The following is a 19,074-nucleotide window of genomic DNA, read 5'->3' on the forward strand; positions in this document are numbered from 1 at the left end:
TTGACTTTGAAGAAATCCATAACTCGATATGACTTTCCAAATCGTTCGAACCAAGCTCTAGAGACTGTTTGAGGCCATAGAGAGATTTCTTTAATCTGCATATTTTATTCCATCCTAGTTTCCTTTTCAAACCTGGAGGCAAATTCATAAAAACTTCTTCCTCAAGGTTGCCATTCAGAAAAACATTTTTCACATCAAGCTGTTGGAGAGGCCAATCTGAATTAACTGCAAGAGACAAAGAACTCCAATAGAGTTAATTTTTGCAACAGGAGAAAACGTTTCCTGATAATCTATCTCGTAGGTTTGAGTGAAACATGTAGCTACCAATCTAGTCTTTGTATCTCTCGATGCTACCATCTGCATTACACTTTACTGTAAACACCCATTTACATCCTACTGGTTTCTTATCTTTGGCAACTCTACTATCTCCCAAGTATGTTTTGCTTTAGAGCATCATCTCCTCCATAACAGCTAGTTTCCAATTTGGATCTTCTAAAGCTTCATGTATATTCCTTGGAACAAACAAATTAGTTATCCTAGATGTGAAGGCCTTATGACTATTTGATAGTTTTTCATATGAAATGTAGTTTGAAATAGGATATTTGGTACAATTCGAACGTCTTTCTAATGGCTATGGGAACATCAAGGTCAGAGACAACAAGTGAATTATTTTTAAAATTTGAAGAAGAGGGATTACCGGGATTACTAGACAAAGTTGAAGAGGGAGGATTATCAGATAATTCAGTTTCATTTCTCGAGTCTCATATTGGTTTTGTGAAGGAGTAACTATTTGATCTTGGTTCCTCTGATTGAATTTCCTTCTAGTATAAACTTTAACTCAAAACTAGGATTCGTAGAATCGTTTTGTAGTATTTCTCCCCCTGATTGGACAGTTTCTATACTTGGCATCGAAGACTAGTAAAATCCGAACATATGGGACTAGGAAGAGAAATATCCCAAAATTATTTCCAAATTCATTTTCTCTCCCCCTGAAGAGAATTTTGGATAAAATATGGTTTTCTTTTCTAAAAAGGACACATTCATACTCAAAAAAAGTTTTTTTTTGTCTGAGGATTAAAACATTTATAACCTTTTTGACCTGAAGCATAGCCTAAGAAAATACTTTAATAGCGCAAGGGTCAAGTTTCGACCTAAAATGACTAGGTGTGTGAACGTAATAGTACACCGAAAAACCTTGAGAGGTAGATCAAATATATGCGGGATGTTGGAAAAACATTTTTAAAGGACTCAATGGGAGTTTTTGAAATTTAAAACTTTAGTAGGCATTCTATTTATTAGGTAGGTCGCTGTGAGAACCGTTTCCCCCCATAATATTTTGGAACATGCATGGAAAACATTATAGCACGTGCTACTTCAAGTAAATGCCTATTTTTTCTTTCACAATCCCATTTTGTTGAGGAGTATCCGACCACAGTAACTGATGAACCATACCTTTTTCTTTCAAAAAATTTCCCAAAAACTCATTGAAATACTCAGTTCCATTATCAGAATGTAAAATACAAATTTTTTGATTGAAATTGAGTTTCAATCATCTCATAAAAGTTTTTTAAAATGTCTTTCACCTCAGATTTTTTTGACATTAAATAAACCCAAGACAGGCGAGTATGATCGTCAATGAAAGTAATAAACCATCTTCTTCCACTATGAGTACTAATTTTAGAAGGACCCCCAACATCGCTGTGAATTAAGTAAAATAGTTTGGAAGCTTTATAAGGTTTTGGAAAATATGTGGACCAATGATTTTTTGCTAAAATACAACTTTCACAAATTAAAAGATGAATAATCAATTCCCTTGAATAACTTTGGAAACAGATATTTTAAATAGAAAAAAATGGGATGTCCTAGTCTATGATGCCAAAGCATAATTTGTTACCTAACAGAAAGAGAACTAATACTACTAAGTCCTTGAGTTATTTTATTACTAAAGGTACCTTCATCAAAGTAGTAGAGACCGGGATGTCCTAGTCTATGATGCCAAAGCATAATTTGTTACCTAACAGAAAGAGAACTAATACTACTAAGTCCTTGAGTTATTTTATTACTAAAGGTACCTTCATCAAAGTAGTAGAGACCATCAATCATCCTACCGCGGCCAATTATTCTCTCCGAGTTCTGATTCTAAAAAACAATGGGATTCAAAGAAAGTACACGATAGTTAGAATCTTTAGAAAGTTGGTTGACAGATAAAGATTACAGGCTAATTGTGGAACATGGAGGACAGACTTTAACGAAAGGGTCTCAGTCAATTTAATGGTTCCTTTTCCTGCAACAGAAGAAAAACTATCATCTGCAATTCTAACTTTTTCATTGGAATATGAAGGAATGTATGATTCAAAGAGATTAGAATAACTTGTCATATGATCAGAAGCTCCAGAATCCATAATCCATGGAGATGAGTTACTACATGAGAAAGCATTAGAATAACTACTTGTTTTGTCAAGGATACACATGAGTTATTAGAAGGTAAATTGAGGATAGCAATTTTAAGATTTGATGAATTTGCTCTATACTTGAGTCACCACGACTATCACCAAACATTTCTCTACCATTGTTCGTTAGATTTGGACCATTTTAAATAAACAACTTGTCCTGAACAAAAGCTGACAGCATAACCGAACCAGATAATAATTAACCAAATCAAACCAGACCATAAATTGATATTAGAAAGGAGATAACCATAACCAAGAGAGTTAAACCAAGGCAGAATAAGTTAAGCAGGATAATAATGAACCAACCCAAACCGGTTTGAACCAAAGCACTGAACTGGACCAACTCGTGAACCGGACTATACGCCCAAAAAACTTGAATCTGAACGGCAGCAATACTTAGAGAATCTCTGGCGGCAATGGAGAACTAAAGGAGATTTGTGAAATCAATGAACTGATCGGTAATGACGCGGCGGCAGCGACGGTGGGTTCGATGACGACTACAGAGGCAACAGTGAGATCAGCAACAGTGAGATCGGCAGCGACTGGGCTGCAAGCTTAGATGTACGGCGCGTGATTGGGTTCGCGAACAGATTGGAGATTGGGTTCGCGAAGAGACGGGCGCCAGACGAAAAGACCAGGGCGACGAAGATGTACAGACAACAAATCTGCGAAGATCGGGCTAAACGAACTGATCTGAGAAGAGATCGCCGGACGAACAGGTCAGACGAACAAATTTGGTCGGCACAACGGAACGAATCTACCACGACGGACTACGAATCTACGAAGGATGGCAGATCTGTGATGACAGACGGCGAAGAGGTGACAGCGATAGCTGGGTCGCTGTGAAGGGATCACCGAAAAATATGGCCGGAGAGTTGACGGCTGGGGTTTCAGGTGACGGCTAGGGTTTTGGATGAAAGCTAGGGTTTTTTTGAGAATTAGGGTTTTACTTCCTAAGCTCAGATACCATGTGAATTTGAGAGAATATAAATATTCTTCTATATTCAAACATGTAACTTAGGTCTTCTTATATAGGAGAATGACCTACTACAAACAAGGAAAGCAATAAATACCATAAAGGCTAAATATTAACAATAAAGACTAAATATTAACAACTAATATTGACAACTAATATTTACACAAATACTGATAAATCCAACAATTACAATCATCAATACATGGTTTTTAGCAATCCAATCCTCAAATGCAGGTTTTGGCACCCAGATTACTGAAGCAGAAGAATCAGTACGAGGTGGTTCCAGACGAGGTGCAGGTTGAACAATAGATCCATCGATAAACCCGAACAATTTGTGCGCTTTTAGAATGGATGTCAATTGAAATTTCCACAGGACGAAATTTATAGCATCCAATCGAATGGAAACAAGATTACAAATGTTAGAAAGAAGAAAGACCTATGAATTGAGATCTTTCGAAAAAGACGATACAGTCGAGAGAGATGACTCTGCCATTGAGGTCAAGTGCGAAAGGCGTGTAAAACAATAAAGAAGAACAGATGGCAAGAAGGATTGAAAAGACGTGGGTCAAGAGAGCTCTTATACCATGAAATAAGTTCTCAATTGAATAGAATGTGTTCTGTGTATTGATGAATGAATATTCCAAGATTATATATACACTGAAATATAACTAACTAACAAGAATACAATAGATAAAAAACTAATTAGCCTATAACTAATGCATAACCAATATTGTAATTGAAATTAGCTAAGATCTCATAACTAATGCATAACCAATACAGTAACTAATATTAGTTAATAGCTATAAGGCTCTATTCTTGATTGAGGGTACCAGATGTTAGAAAATCTACCATCTCCTCACTTGGTTAGCCCTCACTAGCTTCTGCATGCTGCGCTGGGGCTTCTGACGGCTCAGTATTTTTATACTCTTCTACTAGCGTTGGGGTCTTTATTTTAGTGGTAGCACCTTCCTTTACCGTCATCTCTTTATTCCCATCACTAAAATCTTCTTGAGCTCAAGCATCTCTACTTACACTATACTCGAACATAGCTCTTCCACTCGATTGTTCCAACATAGCCAATGAGCTCAGCTTCTATATCAATGTTTCATCTAGAAATTTCAGCATAGAGCACTCTTCAACTTCTGCAGGATACTTCATGTAGTTATGCATTGAGAATTTGATCTCCTAGTCTTGCACACGCATGGTGACCTCTTCTTTGTGTACATCTCACTAATGCTCTCCCTGTAGCTAGGAATGGTCTTCCAAGGATGCTTGGTACTGCTTTATCTACATCATTGTCAAGGATTATGAAATTAGCAAGAAATATAAACTTATCTACTTGTACCAATAATATTCAATCTTCCCTTCTGGATGGGTCATGGAATGGTCTGCCAGTTGAAGAGTCACAGTAGTAGGCCAAGCTTCTCCCATGCCTAACTTCTTGTAAACAGACAACGACATTAAATTGATGCTTGCTCCCAAATCACACAATGCTTGTCCAATTTTCTGATCTCTTATTGCAATTGGTATAGTGAAACTACCTAAATCCTTCATTTTCTTCGATATTTTTTGCTGGTAAGAATTGTGCTGCATTTCTTTGTTAGGCAAACTGTCTCAACTGTCTCAACTTGCACTTTTTTGTGGGAATGTCCTTCAAGAACCGCACATAGTTAGGAATCTGTCTTTGTGGGAATGTCCTTCAAGAACCGCACATAGTTAGGAATCTGCTCTAACGCTTCTACAAGTGGAATGTTGATATGCAATTGCTTCAGCACATCTAAGAACTTTCTGAATTGAGTATCTTGGTTCTTTTTCTGCAGCCTTTTAGGATACGGAGGTATAGGGGCATATTCTGTTGGAGCAGCCACTTGCTCTGGTCGCTTTGGGCACAGATGCTCCAGCAACACTTGTTTTGGATGCCTTAACTTTTTCTTCCCTCTTTGTTTACTTCCTTTGCCTTAGATTTTGTAATTTGTGTGTCACTTCTAGTTGCCTCTTTTAATTGTTCAGAGTTGTTCACTAACCGCCTCAGGGTTGTCATTTTTTTAACCATAGGTATCTTGTCTGCCTCACTTTCTTCTTTTGTTCGTAGCCCACTTCCTTCATCTTGATTTAATTCATTATGGATTCCTGAAGCATTTGGATGGGTAGGAGGCAATACCTTTCCACTCCTCAAAGTAATAGCTTCACATTGCTCCTTACTGTCTCTCTTGGGTTATTCAGTGTCACTAGGAAGCACTCTTCGTGGGTGAATCTTCAAATCTGTAGCCAACTGTCCTATTTGTACTTCCATATTTTTCAAGGATGCTGCTTGGTTCTGCAACAATGCAACTTGACTCTGAACAGTGACATCATTTTTTGCCATATAAACCTTATTCTTTACCATATATGCTTTGAACATATCCTCCAAGATCATAGTTTCAGGTTGCTTTTGAACTGCTGCTTGATTCTGCCCAGAAAATCTAGGTGGATATTATACCTTCTGTTGGTATGCTGGGGCATTACTGGTTCTTGCATTTTGTCCTAACTGATTTCCGCCCCAATCGAAATTAGGGTGATTTCTCCAACTCGAATTGTAGATGTTTCCATAAACGTTGTTCCTGTTTGGCTGTTGATTGCCCAAATAGAACACTAAATTGGGTCGACCATTGATGCTTGTTACTTGAAATTCTTTCCAAAATATCAAAGGCCTCCGCATATGGCTTAGGTAGCAATGCTCCATTTGCTTAAGCATCAATCACCAATTGTGTAGCCTCATTCAAACCATTGTAATATGTCTCTATCTGGATACGTCATTGGGAACCATGATGGGGACATCTCTAGATTAAGCCCTTATACCTTTACCATGACTCACTCAATGATTCTCCAAGAAGTTGCTGGAAATTATTGATATTATTCCGAAGTTTGGCATTTTTTGGATGGAGGAAAATATTTTATCAGGAACTTCTCTGCTAAATCATTCCATGAAGTGATGGACTCAACTAATAACGAATCTAACCATGTTCCAACACTATCCCTCAAGGAATAAAGGAATAGCTTTAGTCACATAGCCTTTTTGGTTACTCCTTCCAGCTTCAATGAATCAGCCACTTGGATGAAATACCGTAGGTGACGATGGGGATCTTCTAGTAAAAGGGTTCTTCATTCTTCTTTCCTTTGTGCTCCTGGTAGTGTTGAGATGCTCTGTCGTCTAGAGTAAATCGCCACTAGTGCATAGAGGCTTAGCATCCGAGAAGGGCAAGTGGCATTTCATCTTGACACTTAAGATCTCTTCGAGGTGACTCCGATTTATGAGTATTTGGTGAATAGTTGTATTGTTTCATCATTCTGCTGTTTCAGGATTTAGATTGCTCTCTTTGATTTTGAGTTTGGATTGAAGCGATGATATGAAAACCCTAGCGAATTGGAATTAGGAACTCTTTGGGCATGTGAACCCCTAATTAACAAACACTAAAATGTCCAAAATCAATTTAACACAACTTCAATGAAGAGTTAGAAGAAGGTTACCTTGTTGATTGAAAACCACGAGGCAAGGAGAACTAGTTCCCTACTCGATGTTGAACACTCCACAAGAGAGGTTGATCAAACCCATCTTGAATGTTCCAAGTTTGCAACCTAGATTAAGAATTGCAAAATTCAAGCGTTTTTGGCTGGCTTGAAAGAAACGGCTCAAATGCTCAAAATTCCACTAAAACTAAATTGTCCCCTTACAACCTAAATGATAAGCTTATATATGGCTTACCAATAAAAATAACCTAGGTAGCATCAAATACTAAAATCTTAATTTATTTGGTAAAAAATAAATAAATAAATAAACTAACTACTAAATAATTAAATAATATTTCCAATACTTGGCCTAAAATAGAGAAACTAAGGCCTAATTGGCTAAGCCCCAAACTAAAATGAAATTAACATCGTCGTAAAGTTTGTATCTTCATCAGAGTTTGATGGTAGACTTGCAGGTTCATATCACATAATCCTTATTTTGAAGGATTTGTCCTCGAATCTAATTTGTCACCTTGGGGGGCAAATTTATAATCATGAAAACTCAAACGATCTATCTCTTTGGATCTCTTCTAAACCTTTGTGTATTGAATGATTCATTATCAAGCTTGGAACAATATTTCTTAAGGAGCATCTTTACTTTGTACTTCAAATATAGGTTGCATTGCTCCTCCTTTAGTGTTGTAATCTCCCTTTTTACTATTTCATACACTACTCTCAAATTCTTCTTTCTCACTTTCTTCTTCGAGTGTCTCAACCTTTTCATTCTCCCTCTCTATTTCTGATTCAACAATATTTATTTCTTTACTCTCTTCCTTCTTCTCAGGTTGTTCCTCTTCTTCGGTTACAATCTCCCTTTCTTTAATGATCATAACTCTCTTATTAGGACACTCACAGCTTAGATGCCTACTCCGTGGTATTTCCAACACTTCAAATCTCGATTCTTATCGTTGGTAGCATCAATTACAACTATACTTTTCAAAGCTATTTCTTTCTTCTCCTTAAGTTTCACTCCTCCCTCTTTGTCCTTAGACTTTATCTCAGTAGGCTTTACATCATTCTTCCAAGTAGAAGATGAATTTGAAAAAGATGTAGAAGAAATGTACCTGGACTTACACTTTTGGATTTGTTTCTCAATCTTCACGGCTAAGTGAACAAGGTCTTCAATAACTTCATAACTCTGCAAATCCACGCAATCAGCTATGTTTGCATTAAGGCCATTAAGGAAATGCACCATGGTAGATTCTTCATCTTCCTCCATCTCCAATATTTCCATCAACGTTTCCATTTCCTTGTAGTAATCTTCAACATTCTTGCTTCATTGGTGTAGAGTTTGAAGCTTCTGTGCACAATCTCTAAGGTAATGTCTCGGTATGAAACGCCTCCTCATGAGCTCCTTCAATTCCAGCCACATTTCCACTCGACCTTCTTGTTGTCTCCTTGTCCTAGAACACACGTTATCCCACCAAGTTTGTGCATAACTCTCAAACTGTGTAATGGAGATAGTTGTCTTATTCTCTTCTGTGAGGTTGTTGCCATAAAATATGTGATCAACTTCTTGCTCCCATTCAAAGTAATCTTCAGGGTTGGAAGTGTCATGGAACTTGGGAAAGTTAACCTTAATGTTGTCAAAGCCCTGATCTCTATGGTTGTCTTCTCTCCTCCCTTGTTGCCTTCTATTTTGGACGCCTCCTCTTCCTCTAAAGCCTCGACGTCCTCCTCTTCTAGGTACTGCAACCTCTGGCTCCTCGTCATCATCTTCTTGCCCTAAGTCATCTTCTTCCTCCAAAACTTCTTCAGTCCACCTTCTTCCTCAAGGTCTATCCTTACCTCAGAGTGTTTGCTCCATCCTATCAAACCTCTCATTGATCATGGTCTTCTACATTTTTCATGACTATCGCAAAGAGTTGTTCTTGTAGTTCGATACCCTCTACATCTCCATTATTAGGTCTACCTCCTAAGTTTGACATCGCTGCAAAAGAGTAAACAATTAAAAGAAAAGTGGACCTCACAATTTCCTCCCTCACGTGTCTCACTCAATTGAGGTGGTTCGCTCATGTTTACACTCTAAAAAGTATGCTCTCCCTCATAAGAAAGGATTCTATCTCAATTATAGGGTAATAAATTAGGAATTTGCAACCAAGAAGCTAAAGAAGCAAACAAGCAACAAGTCAAGTAGGAATGATGGTAAAGTGTTAAACTTAAGAAGCAAGTAGAACTCAAAAAAATAAGAAAACTAAGAATCAAGAACATCTAATATTCAAGATCCAACAAACTAGAATAAGAAACAACGAAAATAAGATATTGAGAATTAACAATCTAAGACTCAAAATCTATAGAATTATGCAAGATGAACAAAAAGAACAAACAACTAAACAAAAATATTAAAGCAATTGAGCAAAGGAGACAATGAAAAAGATTAACAAAACTCACAAATTCTCCCAAAATCCAAAACAAAAATGACAAGATATAGTCTTTAGAACCCCTAGAATGATTGCAATTTTAGTTGGAGTATTAAAATTTCAGCTACCCAAACACAATTCATAAGTCTCTCCTTTCTTAAATGTTTTGATAAATTTCAGCTACTTGAACCACGAAAATTCAGATGGTTAATTCTGCTTCTTAATATTCACCCGCGAGTCCAGATTTATCAAAGCTGACCAATTAAACAAAAATCAACATGCTTGCTTAATTAAATTGAGTTGCTTACTTCAATTAGAATTGACCCACTTTCTTCAATCAATACTCAGCAACTTCAATTCACAGTTCAATCTTTTTTTTAATCAATTCTCCACCTTATGATTCAACCGCTAGTACATTCAGATTTTCTTTTTGTTTAATCGACAACTCCTCCATGCCTCAAAATGTCTCTGAGGCAAAATTTCTCCTTTTTAAAGCTACTTTTTTTCCCTTTCGTTTAAGACAAGATTAGACCTTTTCCCTTCTTAGCAAAATTGCAAGCTCAAACATAAGCAAACCAATCAAGAAATTGAAATTTTCGAACTCAAAAAATAATTCACGACAAAGGCACCCCAAGATAAGAAACAGAGCAATTTTTTTTCTTCAAAATATTAAGAATATAAAGAACCCTAATTATGATGCTAAACTCAGACAAAAAAAATAGACAATAATAATATAGAAATCACAGACACTGATATACCCAATCTAGAGCCTATGCTCTGATACCAAATGATATGAAAACCCTGGCGAATTGAAATTAGGAACCCTATGTGAACTCCTAATTCACAAACACTAAAACCCCCAAAATCAATTTAGCACAACCCCAAGGAAGAATTAGAACAAGGTTACCTTGTTGGTCGAAAACCACGAGGCAAGGAGAAAACTAGTTCCCTACCTGAGGTTGAACACTCCACAAGAAAGGTTGATTAGGTCCATCTTGAATGTTCCAGTGCAATGACCTTAAGCCTCCAATCTTGTGTTTCATACTCGTACAAAACATATTAAAATCTTGTTTATGCAAAGATGTGCACAACAGCGTGTTCCCTCCGGACCGACCTGAACACTAGGGCGGACCTGCACAAAAAGGTGAGCACTCCGATGATCAAGTCAGTATAGGTCGGATTCCAAGTTTAGTTCGAAGCCAGAAATCATCGTACCTGATCGGGGAGTGAGGTCCTCTACTTATGGGTGGTGGTCCCGCTAATCTAGCGACGGTTACATTCGGTAATCCCGGGACCGTCGGTTACACCCGGTAATCCCGGGACCGACGGTTACGCCCGATAATCACGCCGCAGACAGTTGCTCATCTCGGCCCCTACCGAGCTCCCCGGTAGGTCAGACCTGGGCCAGGTTCACCTCGGCCCTCATACTTAGCATTTGTCGGCGTTGGTGGCGGCCATCTCGGCTATCCGAGCTGGGGATGACTCATGAGCCATCTTGGAGCACCAATAGGGGTCCTCCACGTGTCCAGGGTATTCCCTTCCCCAAACAAAAATCGATTGTCATTTTATTCGTGATCAGGTGTTCCACCATTAGCTACTTATTAAACATATTTCTTTCGTTGATCAAATAGCTAACTGTCTAACAAAACCTCTATCACAATTCCAGTTTGATCTGCTACATGACAAACTTGACCTTTGGTGTTCAAAAAAATCGACAACTCGAAGAACCCAAGCAACCCGACTCAAATCGTAAGGGTTAGGTTGGGTTGCTATTTTTCCAAACTGAGCAAGTTGAGTCGGTTCATGGGTTCAAGTGTAAAAATATCGAGTCAACCTGACCTGACCCAAACTAACAATAAATTTAAAACAATTATATATATATATATATATATATATATTTAGGATTTCCCACTGCAACCCACTGCCTCCCTTCCCCTCCCACTTCTTCTCCCTCCCTACTCATCTCCCTCATCTCATCTCCTTCCTAATACGAATCAATTTGTGACCAATTACAAGAAGCAAAGCAAAGAAGATTCAAGAGGCTTTCATATTACATCTTCAAAAGCTAGCTAATGCACACGAGGAGACAGATTTCTGAGGCCAAAATTCTTTACAATGTTAATTTAATGAGTCAATAAGAGAATGAAGTAAAGATGGCACGGAAAAGTTGTCTATTTTGAGAGATGACAATGAGGACAAAAAAAGTGTGCAGATTTGTGAACAGGTGCCTTTACAGATTGCACCTCTTGGGAGTTTGTGATGTCAAAGCTTGTCGAATCTCATCCAAACGTAAAACACCTCCTACATGTGATTTCCAAGACAATTTAAAGCAATTCTACGTTTTTGGATTCACATTTAGTTGTCTAGTTTGATGTGCAATCATGTTTTAATTTGCATGTCTTATTTTCTACAATTGGCATTAAATAGGATTTGAAAGACTTTTGGTGTTCCTCATGTTGAACGACCCTTTGGCCTATTTAAAGGCTTGTAATCACCTTGTTTTGGAGATTAAACATATTGAAATTCAAGAACTTTTGTTCCTTAACACATTTGGTGTTGCTTCTTTCAAATCTTACTTTAGGTTTGATGTTAAACCGATTCATTGGATTAGTCTCGATCAAGCCAATTCTTGAGTGAGTCGTCTTGGGATCTAGGAGTGACCATCGTAGATTCTAAGTCCGATCTAAGAGTCATTCATCTTCTAACCTTACTCTTGGTTGGAATCATTCGGTAAGTTAGTCGTTTTTATGAATATTTGCAAGGATCCTAGGAGGACCTCTAGCTTTGTAAACTCGAGCAATCTTGGTGCTTATCACTTCCCTTCTTCTCCCTTCGTCCTTCGACTCCCCCACCGCCGTCTCTCTCTCTCCTTTTGTCTCCCTCGTCTCATGCCATCCCTTCCTTTCGTCTTTCTGTTCATTTTTTTTTTATTTCTGTAATGACTTTCCTCCACAACCCCTTTCTCTACCTCTCCATCGACATACTTTCCTCCACAACCCCTTATCTACCTCCCCCATCGCAGCCTACCGCCGTCTCTCCCTCTCCCTCCCCTTTCATCTCCCACCTCCCTTTCCCTTTGTCTCCTTCCTCCTGCCCCTCATCTCCCTTTCTTCGAAAATTTCAAACCGCAACCCAGCCCTAACCAACCCGAAAATATAAGGGTTGGGTTGGTTGCAAATGTCATCCGGTTCTTTCAGGTAGCTTAACTGATTCAGATTGGTCCAAAAAATCCCCCTAACCCAATCCAACCAAACTCGTAAATGTCTCAACCTACGTCTCATTTAAGGTGATCAATTATAGTAATAATAAATTGTAATCTCCTTGATTTATAGGAGTAGTTGTATCTATTTTCTTTTTTCACCAACTCTTCCTAACTTCTACACTTCTATCTTTTCTCATGTACTAATGTAGTTATTATTTTCTCTAAACGGAAGTAAGACTTTCAATTGGAGATCAAGATAAGTTTTATGATTGTGTATTCTGTTTGGGGGTTGAAAATCGTACTGCCACGTGGAGGACAGAAAAAGGTCCAAGTTTCAAGGTCTTCCCTTTGGTGGCCGACCTAATGATCTTCCATTTGGTGACCGACCTGAAGTGGCCGACTTAAAGATCTTCCTTTTGGTAGCCGACCTGAAGAGCTCCACAAGGGCCGACCTAAAGGTCTTACCTGAAGAGCTCCCTAAGGACCGACCTGAAGGCCTTGCCTGATAGCCGACCTGAAGACTGATCTTAAGGTCTTCTCTGAAGATCATTCAAGAGAGGAACGACCTTCCATACTTAGTCAAATTCCAGATGACAAGAGTATGAACTGGAATAGCTACTCCTGACAAGCCGACCTTGGTCCCGACATGCTCAACCGCTGGTCGGATTCCTTGTCGGGTACCTCAACCTATAAATAGGGCACTTCACTCTTCAGTCAGGTATCGTATGCTAGCTCGGTCTCTATACAAAGGTCGGCTCAAAACTGACTTGAGCGTCGGAGTGTTTGTTCCCTTGTACAGGTCTTTTCTCGCCAAGTGGCCTTTCAGCTCATTTTTGACAAACAGCTCATCCTAGTCAGCCGACCTTGACCCTTCAAGCTGGTCATCCCTTTCCAAAGATACCCAAGCTCTTCCCACGGTCATACTTGGAGCAGGTCGAGCTCTTCTGCATGGTCGACGTTGACTAGGTCATACCCCGTCACATTTTTTGCATAAACATTTGGCACCGTCTGTGGGGAATGACATTTTAAGTCACTCCTACCAAACAAAGCTATGACACGCACGAAACCATCCAATATCCACGTCTCAACGGAGATCTCCGAGATGTTTTCAAGGACCGAGCTAGGCGATCGACGTGTAAACGATAGCTCAACCTCGCAAAGAGGAAGAGCTTCATCTCAACTCTACCCCGCCTAGAGGAAGAGCTTCATGTCAGATAACTCAACCTTGTCAAAAGAAGAATTTCATCTCCGCTCATCCTCGCCTTGTGGAAAGCTTTCATCTCAGCTCATCCACGACGAAAGGAAGATCTCCATCTTAGCTCAACCTTGCCTAGAAGGAGAGCTCTATCTTAACTCAACTTCGCCAAGATGAAGAGTTTTCATCTTAACTCATCCCGAGGAAGAGCTGCCATATTAGATAACTCATCCTCGCCAAGAGGAAGAATTTCATCCCAGATCATCTCCGCCTTGGGGAAAAGCTTCCTCTCAGCTCATTCTGGTAAGAGGAAAAGCTCAATCTCAGCTCATCCCCGGCTAGAAAAAAACCAAGATAGCTCATCCCCGCTTAGAGGGAGAGCTTCATATCAGATAACTCAACCTTGCCAAGAGGAAGAGTTTCATCTCAGCTTATCCCCGCCTTGTGGAAGAGCTTCATCTTAGGTCATCCCCGACAAGAGAGAGCTGCTATCCTCATAACTCAACCTAGCCAAGAGGAAGAGTTTCATCTCAGCTCATCCCGACAAGAGGAAGAGCTCAATCTCAGCTCATCCTCGGTTAGAGGAAGAGCTTCATCTTAGCTTAACTTCGTCTAGAGGAAGAGCTTCATTTCAGCTCATTCCCGCCTAGAGGAAGAGCTTCATCTCAGCTCATCCCCGACAAGAGAAAGAGTTGTCATCATCATAACTCAACCATGCGAAGAGGAAGAGCTCAATCTTAGCTCATTCCCGCTTAGAGGAAGAGCTTCAGCGTAGCTCAACTTCGCTTAGAAGAAGAGCTCCATTTCAACTCATTCCCGCCTAGAGGAAGAGCTTCATCTTAACTCATCCTCGGAAAGAGAAAGAGTTGTCATCATCATAGCTCAACTCACTAAGAGGAAGAGCTTCATCTCAGCTCATCCCCGCGCTAGAAAAGGCTCAATCTCATCTCAACTCATCTTCATCCTCATCCAAAAAAAGAACTTCGATCGTTTGATCCACCATGGCAGATCCAACTTAGGGGCTGCCGACCTACATTCTAATGTGGGGCCAAGTACTCCCACATGGCATAAGTGCCAAGGTACAATTCAAAACCAAATTCAAGCCTCCAAACTTCCGAGTTCGAGTGAGATGTACTCTTATAAAGAAAATTCAAACCTCTAAACTTACGAGTTCGAGGTGAGATGTAGTCTATAAAGAAAATTCAAACCTCTAAACTTACGAGTTCGAGGTGCGATGTAATTTGTCAAGAAAAATTCAAACCTCTAAACTTATGAGTTCGAGGTGCGATGTAATTTGATAAAGACAATTCAAACCTCTAAACTTACGAGTTTGAGATACGATGTAATTTGTCAAGAAAAAATTCAAACCTCTATACTTATGAGTTCGAGGTGCGATGTAATTTGATAAAAGACATTCAAACCTGTAAACTTACGAGTTCGATGTGCGATGTAATCTGATAAAAAAATTCAAACCTCTAAACTTACGAGTTCGAGGTGCGATGTAATTTGATAAGAAAAAATTAAACCTTTAAACTTACGAGTCCGAGGTGTGATGTACGAAAAATTACGACAAGTTCGAAATGACAAAGATGAGATTGAATTCACCCAATACAAAGTATGCAGGTCCTACTCCAACTCCTAAGCGCCCAGCTTAGGCCGAGCTTCTCAGCTCTTACTCCAACTCCTAAGCATCCAGCTTAGGCCGAGCTTCACAGCTCCTACTCCAACTCCTAAGCGTCTAGCTTAGGCCGAGCTTCTCAGCTCTTACTCTAACCCTAAGCGCCAAGCTTAGGATGAGCTTCTCAGCTTTTACTTCAGACTCCTAAGCGCCCAATTTAGGTCAAGCTTCTTCAAATACCAAACTTAATCAACATGGCAAATCTAAGTTGAGTTTCTCAAAGTTGGCTCAAGTCATGACCATAACACTGTGTTCGATGTCCGACCTACTATATATTGTTCGATGTCCGACATGTGATCTACTTCAATCTCGAAAGATGGAAGTCACCACTTAGGCAATTTTCAAACCCAGGAAAAACTTCTCTGCCATGTCGAACTCGGACCAGCCAGAGAGGGGGCCAATGTTTGGGGGGTTTAAAATCGTACTGCCACGTGGAGGACAGAAAAAGGTCCAAGTTTGGAGGTCTTTCCCTTTGGTGGCCGACTTGAAGTGGGCGACCTGATGATCTTTCCTTTGGTGACCGACCTGAAGTGGGCGACTTGAAGATCTTCCTTTTGGTAGCTGATCTAAAGAGCTCCACGAGGGCCGACTTGAAGGTCTTGCCTGAAGAGCTCTCTAAGGGCCGACCTGAAGGCCTTGCCTGATGGCCGACCTGAAGACCTTCCCTGAAGGTCGATCTGAAGGTCTTCCCTGAAGATCATTCAAGGGAGAACGACCTTCCATACTTGGTCAAATTCCAGATCACAAGAGTATGAACTGGAATAGCTACTCCCGATAGGCCGACCTTGGTTCCAATATGCTCAACCCGCTGGTCGGATTCCTTGTCGGGTACCTCAACCTATAAATAAGGCACTTCACTCTTCAGTCAGGTATCGTATGCTAGCTCGGTCTCCATACTAAGGTTGGACTCAAAACTGACTTGAGCGTCAGAGTGTTTGTTCCCTTATGCAGGTCTTTCCTCGCCAAGTGGCCTTTCAGCTCATTCTTGACACCAGCTCATCCTAGTCAGCCGATCTTGACCCTTCAAGCTGGTCATCCATTTTCAAAGATACCCAAGCTCTTCCCACGGTCATACTTGGAGCAGGTCGAGCTCTTCCGCATGGTCGACCTTGATCAGGTCATACCCCGTCACATTTTTTGCATAACATATTCTATTTCTCGCCAACCATTTTCTCATAATTAAGCTTTAAACCCTTAGTAAATTTCTTGAAGAAGTATTTATTCTTATAAAACATTTTTTATTTTTATTTTTGTTTATGTTGTCTTTGTTTAAGTAGTCATGTCGTCTACTTGATGACAAACTTATTGTTGTATGCATGAGAGAGAAAATATGTTTCGATAAATATAATTTAACATATGGTATAGTTTTGTCCTGGTACCTTATCGTATTTGCAAAATAAAATCACATAATTAAGCAATTGCTTCTTTTGAGCAGCACTGTGGAAGACAAGTTTTTTCTATAGTTTTAAATAGATTCTTTTGAGAAAAAAAATTCTTAATTTAATGTAATTCATTTTAATTCTATCCATAAAAATTATTTTAATTGTAATAAAAGTAATGAAATAATTTTTTTGAAAAAAAAACAATGAAATAAACAAGCATAAATTATCATTATTAAGGATAGATTTGAAATTTAAAATTAAAGGATAAATAGATCCAAAAATGATTCTCAACCATTGATTTTTTTTAGTTAACAATATGGAGAGTAAAGCTTAAATTCCCTAACCTTTTAATCGAGGTATTAATAATGTCTTAACCAATTGAGCTATTGGTAAATAGAAGATATATATATATATATATATAAACACAATAAGATATTTTTAATATAACATGATTCATTAATATTCTAGGCATAAATATTATTTTAATTATAATAGAAGTAATGAAATAAATAAGCAGCTATATTATCATTAAGAATAGGTTTAAAACTTTAAAATTATATAAAGAATAAATAAATAAATAATGTTCCTAAAAAAGTAAAATATGATTCTCAACTATCTCACATTTTAATTTAGTAAAAATTAAAATATAGATAAATATATTAACAATTACATTTGTTACTTTTGTTGAAAAAACGATTGTCTTGACTTCAATACTAAAGTTAGTTTCTCTATTTGTAAATAATTGAATCCTAAAACTTTAGAATATAATAATTTAATTTATATAGTTTAAAATTTGTAAAATTGAATTACTATGGTAGAAAATCTCATCAAGGAGAAGGAGAAGTATCATATATAATAACATCACTTTGACAAAACTTTAAGTTACAAATACTATAAACAGTTACAATTTTAGACTATAAAATCAGGTCCGTTTGATAACTATTTTATTATTTCTTTTATATTCCGTCTTGAAATTAAGGTGTAAACACTACTTTCACTGATGTATTCATTTACTTTTCTTTTTATATTTTAGAAACGTTTTCAAAACTTAAGCTAAAATTTAGAAACTAAAAATAGTAGTTTTTTAAAATTTATTTTTATTTTAAAATTTGACTAAAAATTCAGATTATTTTTTAGAAATGACAGAAAAAAATTATGAACAATACTTAGAGTGACACATTACATCATTCATCTTCAGATTTTTCATACTCAAACATGACCAATCCAACACAATTTTAAGAAACAAACAAGAAGAACAAAATGATTATTTATTATTATTATTATTTTTTAGTAGATGAACAAAATGATTATTAAACCAACCTAAATTATTATCTATGTACTCCATTGGCTAATGTGCCAATAACTTTGTAAAGATATTTATACATGGATAATAAATGATAAGATGTATATGGGAAAAATAAATACAAACGTCCACTTCTCTCTCTCTCTTCCCTTCCCCCCCCCCCCCCCCCCCCCCCCCCCCCCCCTCCCCGTCTTGCGTCTCTCTCCTGCCCTCGGCTGTGACTCTGCGTCAACGTGTGTGTTCCTACGCTAAGCCAAAGCCTCAGAAACTTTCTTGTCAAAAAAGAAATGGGGGCGAATTTTTTGTAAAACCCATTTTCACACTGCCCCTTTTGCTTTGCCTTCTTCAACTCTGTTGTATTAACTTCTCTTCTTCACCGCCATAACCCAAAAACAATAAAAAAAAAAAAAAGAAACCTTCCCCCAGTAATCATTTCCATTCCTTCCCAAGATTCTTCGGAATCTCCAGTTTCTGCGAGCTTTGGAATCTGCTGGGCCGTCCAAGAAAATATGCATCTCTATAATGCTTGGCTTCCGCCCCCTGTTGCTCGAGATACCACCAAGGAGAAGGAATCTTTCGCTCTTGTCATCACTTCTCTCAAGGATTCTTATCGCCCTGATGATCCTGAATCTGTATATTCCACTCTCAAATGGTCTCCGTTATTGACCTGTCAGTATTTCACCCTTTTTTTTTTCTTTTTTTTGTTCCTTAATTCTGATTCGGATGTTGCTTTTAATGGCGTCCCTTAATTTCTTACTGTTTACTTAAAGGATAATGTGGTCTGTCTACTTCTCTAACTGTGCGTCTCTGCTTTTTCCTTTCCTTTCTTTCTTACTCTTTTTTCTTTCTTTTTGGAAGATTTAATGTTTTAAATAATCCAGGTTTAAGCTCTTTAACCATGATTAACTCGGTTTTTCTGAATTGGGTCAGAATACCCGTTTCCCTTTGCTTATGATAGTCCTACTAGTTCATTGTATTCCGT

The 19,074-nt window shown here is 38.3% G+C and overlaps 1 non-coding gene across 1 annotated transcript; it reads left to right on the forward strand.

The window, feature by feature from the left end:
- Nucleotides 1-6,225: 6,225 nt before the first annotated feature.
- LOC148208710 (small nucleolar RNA R71) lies at nt 6,226-6,332 on the forward strand. Its single transcript, XR_015788623.1, has one exon. It is a non-coding gene; the product is annotated as a small nucleolar RNA R71 (small nucleolar RNA).
- The last annotated feature ends 12,742 nt before the right edge of the window (nt 6,333-19,074 follow it).

Source organism: Momordica charantia (assembly GCF_013281855.1).
Source record: "Momordica charantia cultivar OHB3-1 chromosome 10 unlocalized genomic scaffold, Mcharantia_2.0 BLBB01000010.1, whole genome shotgun sequence".
Taxonomy (NCBI): domain Eukaryota; kingdom Viridiplantae; phylum Streptophyta; class Magnoliopsida; order Cucurbitales; family Cucurbitaceae; genus Momordica; species Momordica charantia.